Genomic DNA, 6889 nt, shown 5'->3' on the forward strand with positions numbered 1-6889 from the left:
CACCATTTCCATACATGGCGGAAACCAACTAATACTGCGGCTCCTACGCACGCAGTATTCGATACCTCGGGTCAAAAACATGATCCGATCCATCATCCGCAACTGCAAGGCCTGTACGCTATTCCGCAAACGTTCCCCGACGCAACTCATGGGAATTCTCCCTGCGGAACGCACTACCTTTTCTAGGGCAGTTACCAACACCGGGGTGGATTTTGCCGGACCGTTTGACATCAAGTCTTACAGCGGACGAGGATGCCGCATGTCTAAAGGATACGTCTGCCTATTCGTCTGCTTTGCGACTAAGGCGATCCACTTAGAGGCCACTAGCGACCTCAGCCCCGCCGCGTTTCTCGCAGCATTTAGCCGGTTTGTCGCCAGACGAGGATGCCCGAAAAACCTCTATTCCGACAACGGGACGAACCTTGTCGGTGCGTCGAGGGCTCTCCGCTCAGAGTTCAAGGCATTCTTCGTTGATGCGCGCGACCAAACCCTCTCTAAATACGCCCACCAAACCCTGACATGGCATGTCATACCAGCAGCTGCTCCTCATATGGGCGGGCTGTGGGAAGCGGGAGTCAAGAGTTTCAAAACTCATTTCAAAAAGATCGCATCGGCTCATAAATTTAATCTCGAGGAGTTTAGCACCCTCCTGTGTAGGATTGAATCCTGTCTCAACTCCCGACCCCTAAGCCCGTCTTCAAATGACCCGTCTAACTTGGAGCCGCTTACTCCAGGCCATTTCCTCGTGGGAGGACACCTGTTAGCTCCACCCGAGAATAACGTCAGCGAGAATCGCGCTTCACTCGTCAATCGATGGGAAAAACTTAAGGCGCTGCATCAAACCTTCTTCAAACGGTGGAAAACTGAGTATCTCACCGAATTGCAGAAGCGCGTTAAGTGGAAGCATCCACAATCGAATCTCAAACAGGGGGACTTAGTCGTCATTAAAGAGGACAATCTGCCTCACAACGAATGGAGACTAGGCCGGATAGCCAATCTTCACTATGGCCCCGATAACCGAGTTCGAGTCGTCGAACTGGATACGGCAAGGGGACAAACCACCAGACCAATCACGAAATTGGTCCTGCTACCCCCCTCCAGTGAGGGTGAGGGAGACTTGTAACTCCCAACCGTTATAACCCCGTAACCCAGCTCTCGTTCCCCCCGAACGAGGCCAACCAACCCCCTAGCCCAGCACTCGTTCACCCCGAACGAGGCCAACAACTCGCTCAACCCAGCTCTCGTTCACCCCGAACGAGGCCAACACTATCCTAACGCAGACCCATTATCTGCCACAGAACACCGGTGAATCCATAATTACAACAAATACAAATTACTAAAAGCTCATTATTTTTCTAATAAATCATCGTCGCTGGTCGTCGCTCGCCGTACAAAAAAATCTGAAGAAAATTTATTAACTCACAGTAAAATTGATTAAATTAAAAATTGAAGCGTTTGCGCCTTAAAAATCAAAATCCGCCATTGACGCACAAGTCGTCGTATCAGGTTTCGGTACCCGTACCCGAGGAATTGCGCGAGGAAGCGCAAAAGGATGGTATACACAAGGAATTTCAACGTACAATAGGTGCAGGTGTGTATAATCGTGATTTGGATAGCCTTGTTGTAATTTCAAAATGGGATTATACTCAGAAACGAGCCAGCATGCTAAACATGCATTTTCGCAATACATATATATCTAATCAATTGATCAATGTAATTATATTGTGTTTTGCTATATTTACCTATGTTCAGTGTATCTAAATAAATAAAAATACAAAAAAACCACATACCACTTTGACCTCCGATAAGTACTACGGCTGAACCCACATCAACTGACTCCACAGCCAACATTCCATGCGCAAAATCCGTGGAATTTGTTACACCGTTTTAGATAACCTTTGATTTGTGGCGTTATAGGAAAAGGTGATTAAACGACCAAAAAAATCGCCATCGATGTCGGAGAATTCTAAGAAAGGACAGGTGCTTACGCTGCTTCTGAAAGGTAACTTGAAATCAAGCGATGCGCTGTAACGGAAACGGTTGGAATTGTTAACTTAAAAGTAACTTCTATTACATGCAGCTGTTCAAAGTGCGCGCATACCTGTCACAAGGGCTCGTTCACCTCGTAATTCACTTCCTCGGGATTTCCCTCAGCTGGATGTTGTCTCAAGTTACATCTTGTCGCCATTGTCCCTCAAGTGCAGAAAATGTTATGGAGTCAATTAGCCTCAGTGTGACACAAAAGTCGTCTAACACCCTGTAGTTTTCACAAATTAATTGGTGCCTATCTCAAGAGCTAGTGTTCGTTTAGAATTTATTCATATTTTGCTCACTTTGTTATGGTCATCCAAATTGGACCTGATATAGATGCGCGTGTATCTAAACTACAATTTTCAATGTCATTTAAGTAGTCCTCATAGAACTTAATAGTAAGCACAAGGTTTCGTAATGGTTGCGCCGATTGGTTGCAGATATGATGAAAGAATATTTTCTATACGTTTTTTGTAGTCTCCTATGAATACGTCGATTACAATTGAATGCTCTGACGATTTACAATTTGTTGATTCAGCTATTAGAGGACTAATAATATTTTCAATGTCATATTGGTCGCCGCAAAACATGCAAATAAGTATTCCTAAATCAATGTGGTTTGAAGAATATGAATCGAAACTTTTCATTTCTGTAAGCCTTAATGAAAGTATGACAATATTAAGAATATCGTACATATTTTTCTTGATTTAGTTGATTATCAATAAAATCGCAATGCAGCATTTCAGACACACGTAATCCTTCATTGCGCAGATACTCAACTTCATTTTCTTTCAAATCCTGAAGTTGATACACCAAAACTATAGGCAAGTTTTCAAACTTATCCTCTAATTCCAAATTACATAATAACGTTCTTTCTAAATTATCCTTTAGTGTTTCAAAGGACTGTTGATTTGAGTAGACACAAATAAGACCACTCGAATGAACAACAAGTGACTTAAACGCTTCCATATCTCCATTTGCAATTCGATAATTTAAGGAATATGTTTGATTCTCATAAACATATTCTCCTTTTGAACCCATACATATTCGAATATCATTAAGTAGAAAATTGCTAAGTGCTCAGATCCAACAATTAGTAAATTCAATGTTCTGTCATTGTGCGATGATTTTCTATCGTTTAAATTCTTCTGATTTGGTGACTTGTCTGCCAAACATTCGTCAACTAAAATGTTAACGCAATTGTGGAAAAACGGGCAATGCTCACGAATTGGACAGTGTATAAAGCCCAAGTGTTGAAATAGGATAACTCGTCGCTCCTGATCAAGTCTATCTAGTATTTTGAACCTGGAATCATCCTGTATAAGTTCTGTAATAGCTCGAACATTGTCTTGGGTTATGATGTCCACATTTTTGAATTGTTGGAAAAATTGAGCACTCTCTAACAATAGTTCATTAAAGTTTTGCTTACTCTTTTCAATTATTTCGTCTTGATGAATATCATAAATTTGTTGACAATCATGTTCTGATAAAGCTTCAAACCACTCACGGCCCATAAAAAGTACGCGTACTTTCGATGGTTGTTTGCCTGGCGTTACGAAGCCAGATTCTTCCAACAAAGGCTTAAACTGGTGCTTCCATTCTATTTTCTTTATCTTGCTGTACAGCATTCACATAAGTTCTAAAAATCGTTTCCGCTTCTGGAGTATCCAGTACATTAAATGGAATACGGAATTCTTCTGCTTCTTCCATATCAACTAATTTAGTCCACGAAACTTGGGGAAATTCAAAAAAAGTATTGTTCGAAATCAGGATGATTTCGTAAAATGCCTTTGGCATTGAGCCATATATTTTCATCCACTGTTCCTAAGTTGCTTATGTCGGGTAAAAGATACTCCAGTGCATTGGCAAATTTATCAATATATTGATTAAGTTTTTTGGTCAAATGGTCATCCCGCAATTTCATGTGACGTCTGAAAAGTTTTTTGACCAGCTTCCATACCAAAAATATTCAAAATTCGGTCCATTCTCTATATTGTGCTAATATTTCGGAACCTTGAGACCAAAGTACATGATAGTCGATTATTTGATTTCGAATAAGTCTCGTTACAGCTTCGGATCGTATATCCAAATTTCCTTCCGCGATTTCGCCGCGTCGTCATATGTGATAGTTTTAACGCGATTTTTAACTTTGTCAATCTTTTGAGCAAGAAATATAAATCTATATTTATAGATTCATGCGCCGATGTTTCTACCAATTGAACCAAACCTTTATATTCCTTACGTTGGCATATTTTTCCGCCTCCCGTATATATGTATGTTTCATTGGCGTCGTCGTTTTTAGTGGTTACCAGCACAAAAGGCTTCTTGTTTATAAGTATATTTGTTATAACGTTATGAACAAAGTCAACTTGTCTCTCAACTGGTCGATTAGGTACTGGGCTGACACCAAAAACTAGGATGAATCAATCCATCTATGCTCAAACGAGCTTCAGGTAATACTTTTTGCTCGTATTCCTTTTCTATTCCCAACTGATTTTTGCATATATACATATGTAAGTTTAGCAAGCTTTGCTTTCTTTTGCGTGCGAGTGATTTCTTTTTTTTTCAATATGTCCAAAATCGACTCCGCGCTTTTATTTCAATTAATGCCTAGGTAGTTTTCTATTTCGTGTTAGAAAAGTCCATCCGTTTGACTTAAGGCTACAGAAACTATTCAAAAAAAAAAAAAAAAAAAAAAAAAAAAAAACGGTGTTTCGATTAACCTAGACTGAGGAACGGTTTGTGATTGTGGTCGTACACAAAAAAAAAAAAATCGCAAAATTGCTGTTTCCCTATTGCGACGGCTACACGGCCGCTTCTCGAGCACATTAATTATGCATAGAAGAAATTTTAAAAATTCTGAGCTGCGCACGTAAGACACATCATTTTCTTGGAAAATCTCAATTAAATGTTTCATGACTCTAACTGAACTTTCGCTGATGTTATCCTCATACATTTTATTAAATTCCTCCATGAAGCTGGTGAGTGCATAATTTTTGCACTGGCTCTCTTGTGAATCAGTTGAGCTTGCCGGATGAATAGGAGTAAGAATATAGCCGTATTACTAGGTGATGGTGCTGCTGTAACGTTTGGCATCTGAAATGAGAAAAAAAGGAATCGAATAAAATAAAATATAAAATTATCAAAAAGGGAACGATACTCCATAGTACAGGTTTACAGACCTGTACTATGCGATACTCATACTCACGCGTCACACGTTTTTCTTCATAATGAAAATTCATTCAAAAATGTCATTCTATACTCATTTCCATGAATTAATAACATTTTTGAATGAACGAAACGAGGTTGCCACCCGTATGACTTCGCCGGTTTTGTCTCTTAAAGTGCGTGCACACTAAGCGGTGCGACATGTAGCGGCGGCGACGCTTCACCTTTTTGCCTATTCTATTTTATCAACATTGCCGCTCATGGCCGCGCTGCGCAGTGCAGCGGCCGCTAGATATGAATTGCTTCATAAGAATACATGCGAAGAATATTTTGTAGCGCAGTGTAGTGCAGCTCAGTGTGGCCTTAGCTTTAAGCTGGAGTCATTGGTGCCGTATGTCGTATCGCTGTATCCGTATCCCTAACGTTATCAGCTGTTTATCGTTACGACGGTAAACCAAAACCCAATTGGTTGGCTACGATACGGTTACGACCTTAGCGGCACCAATAATCGATTGCATTGATTCTCATAAGGTTGGTCGAATCAGCTGTTATAGGTTACCGATACGGTTACCGATAAAGCACCAATGTCTCCAGCTTTAAGCGGTGAACACATTGTAGGCGATACCGTGGGACCACAATTCGGATCCCTGAGATCCGAAAAGCACGATTCAGTCATACGCGAGCTAGGTAGGTGCCCGACGCACCCTACCAACAGATATAGTTCGGAACACAATTATTATTTCCATTTGGAAAAGTTAAGTCTTCTTCTCAACTCCAACTTAGTTTAGACTGTTTCGTGAACTATAAAGAAATAACTTCGAATTATATACAACCGTAAAATTTCCAAGCCTTTCAACGTTGTTTAGTAGTGTAAACTTAACGGTGGAAGAGCTAATGGGAGATTACAATACAGTTACTTGGAATCCAGTTAATTCAAAGTGATTTTTTCAGAAACGCGAACGCGAAAGTTTTATAATTTAAATTAAATAAAAATTAATATGCCGGTCGACAAAAAGTGCATTATTTCGGGATGTGGACGGACAAATCTGTCCACTCCTACACCCCGTTTCTTCAAAATGCCGAAAAAGCTCGACATTATGGATAAATGAGTCGCCAATTTGGGGTTTGATTTAAATCCGAATGGATTTATATGCAACATCCACTTCGAGGAGGAGGCGAATGGGAGGCAGCAGCTAATGGGCAATGCAGTACCTACATTGCATTTAGGTAACTCTTTACAACCAGTAGCAATTGTAGCTCTCAACTTGCCGTATGCATACTACTACAAAATGATGTCGACGCCGTTGTGTCAAATGAAACATATAAAGTGTTTACTCTTCCAAAATGAGCATCTCACACATTAAGAATCTTTCTTAGCCAATTGTTAACCATTCTATTAATCTATTTAATTCAAAGTTATTTCTGGTTGAAAAATAAAATTATAGAAAAAAAAACTTTTTAAAAATAAGCTTTTATTATTGGTTAATAAAATTAACTAAAAAGTAAAAAATAAATTGACTGTAAAGAAATATAACACTTTGTAAGTTCATTGTAACTTTTAACGATAATTAGGCTTTTTCGTCTGCGACAAAAAAATTCTATATTGTACATAATTATATATTTTTAACATTAAAACTTTACACCTAAATTATTAAATCTTACAGTTTATATCACAGTCCTAATTGTTCTA

At 39.4% G+C, this 6889-nt stretch overlaps 1 pseudogene; it reads right to left on the reverse strand.

The window, feature by feature from the left end:
- Positions 1 to 2423: 2423 nt before the first annotated feature.
- Positions 2424 to 4542, reverse strand: LOC137241504 (rho GTPase-activating protein 190-like; annotated as a pseudogene).
- Between the last annotated feature and the right edge of the window lie 2347 nt (positions 4543 to 6889).

Source organism: Eurosta solidaginis, chromosome 2, assembly GCF_040869045.1.
Source record: "Eurosta solidaginis isolate ZX-2024a chromosome 2, ASM4086904v1, whole genome shotgun sequence".
NCBI lineage: Eukaryota > Metazoa > Arthropoda > Insecta > Diptera > Tephritidae > Eurosta > Eurosta solidaginis.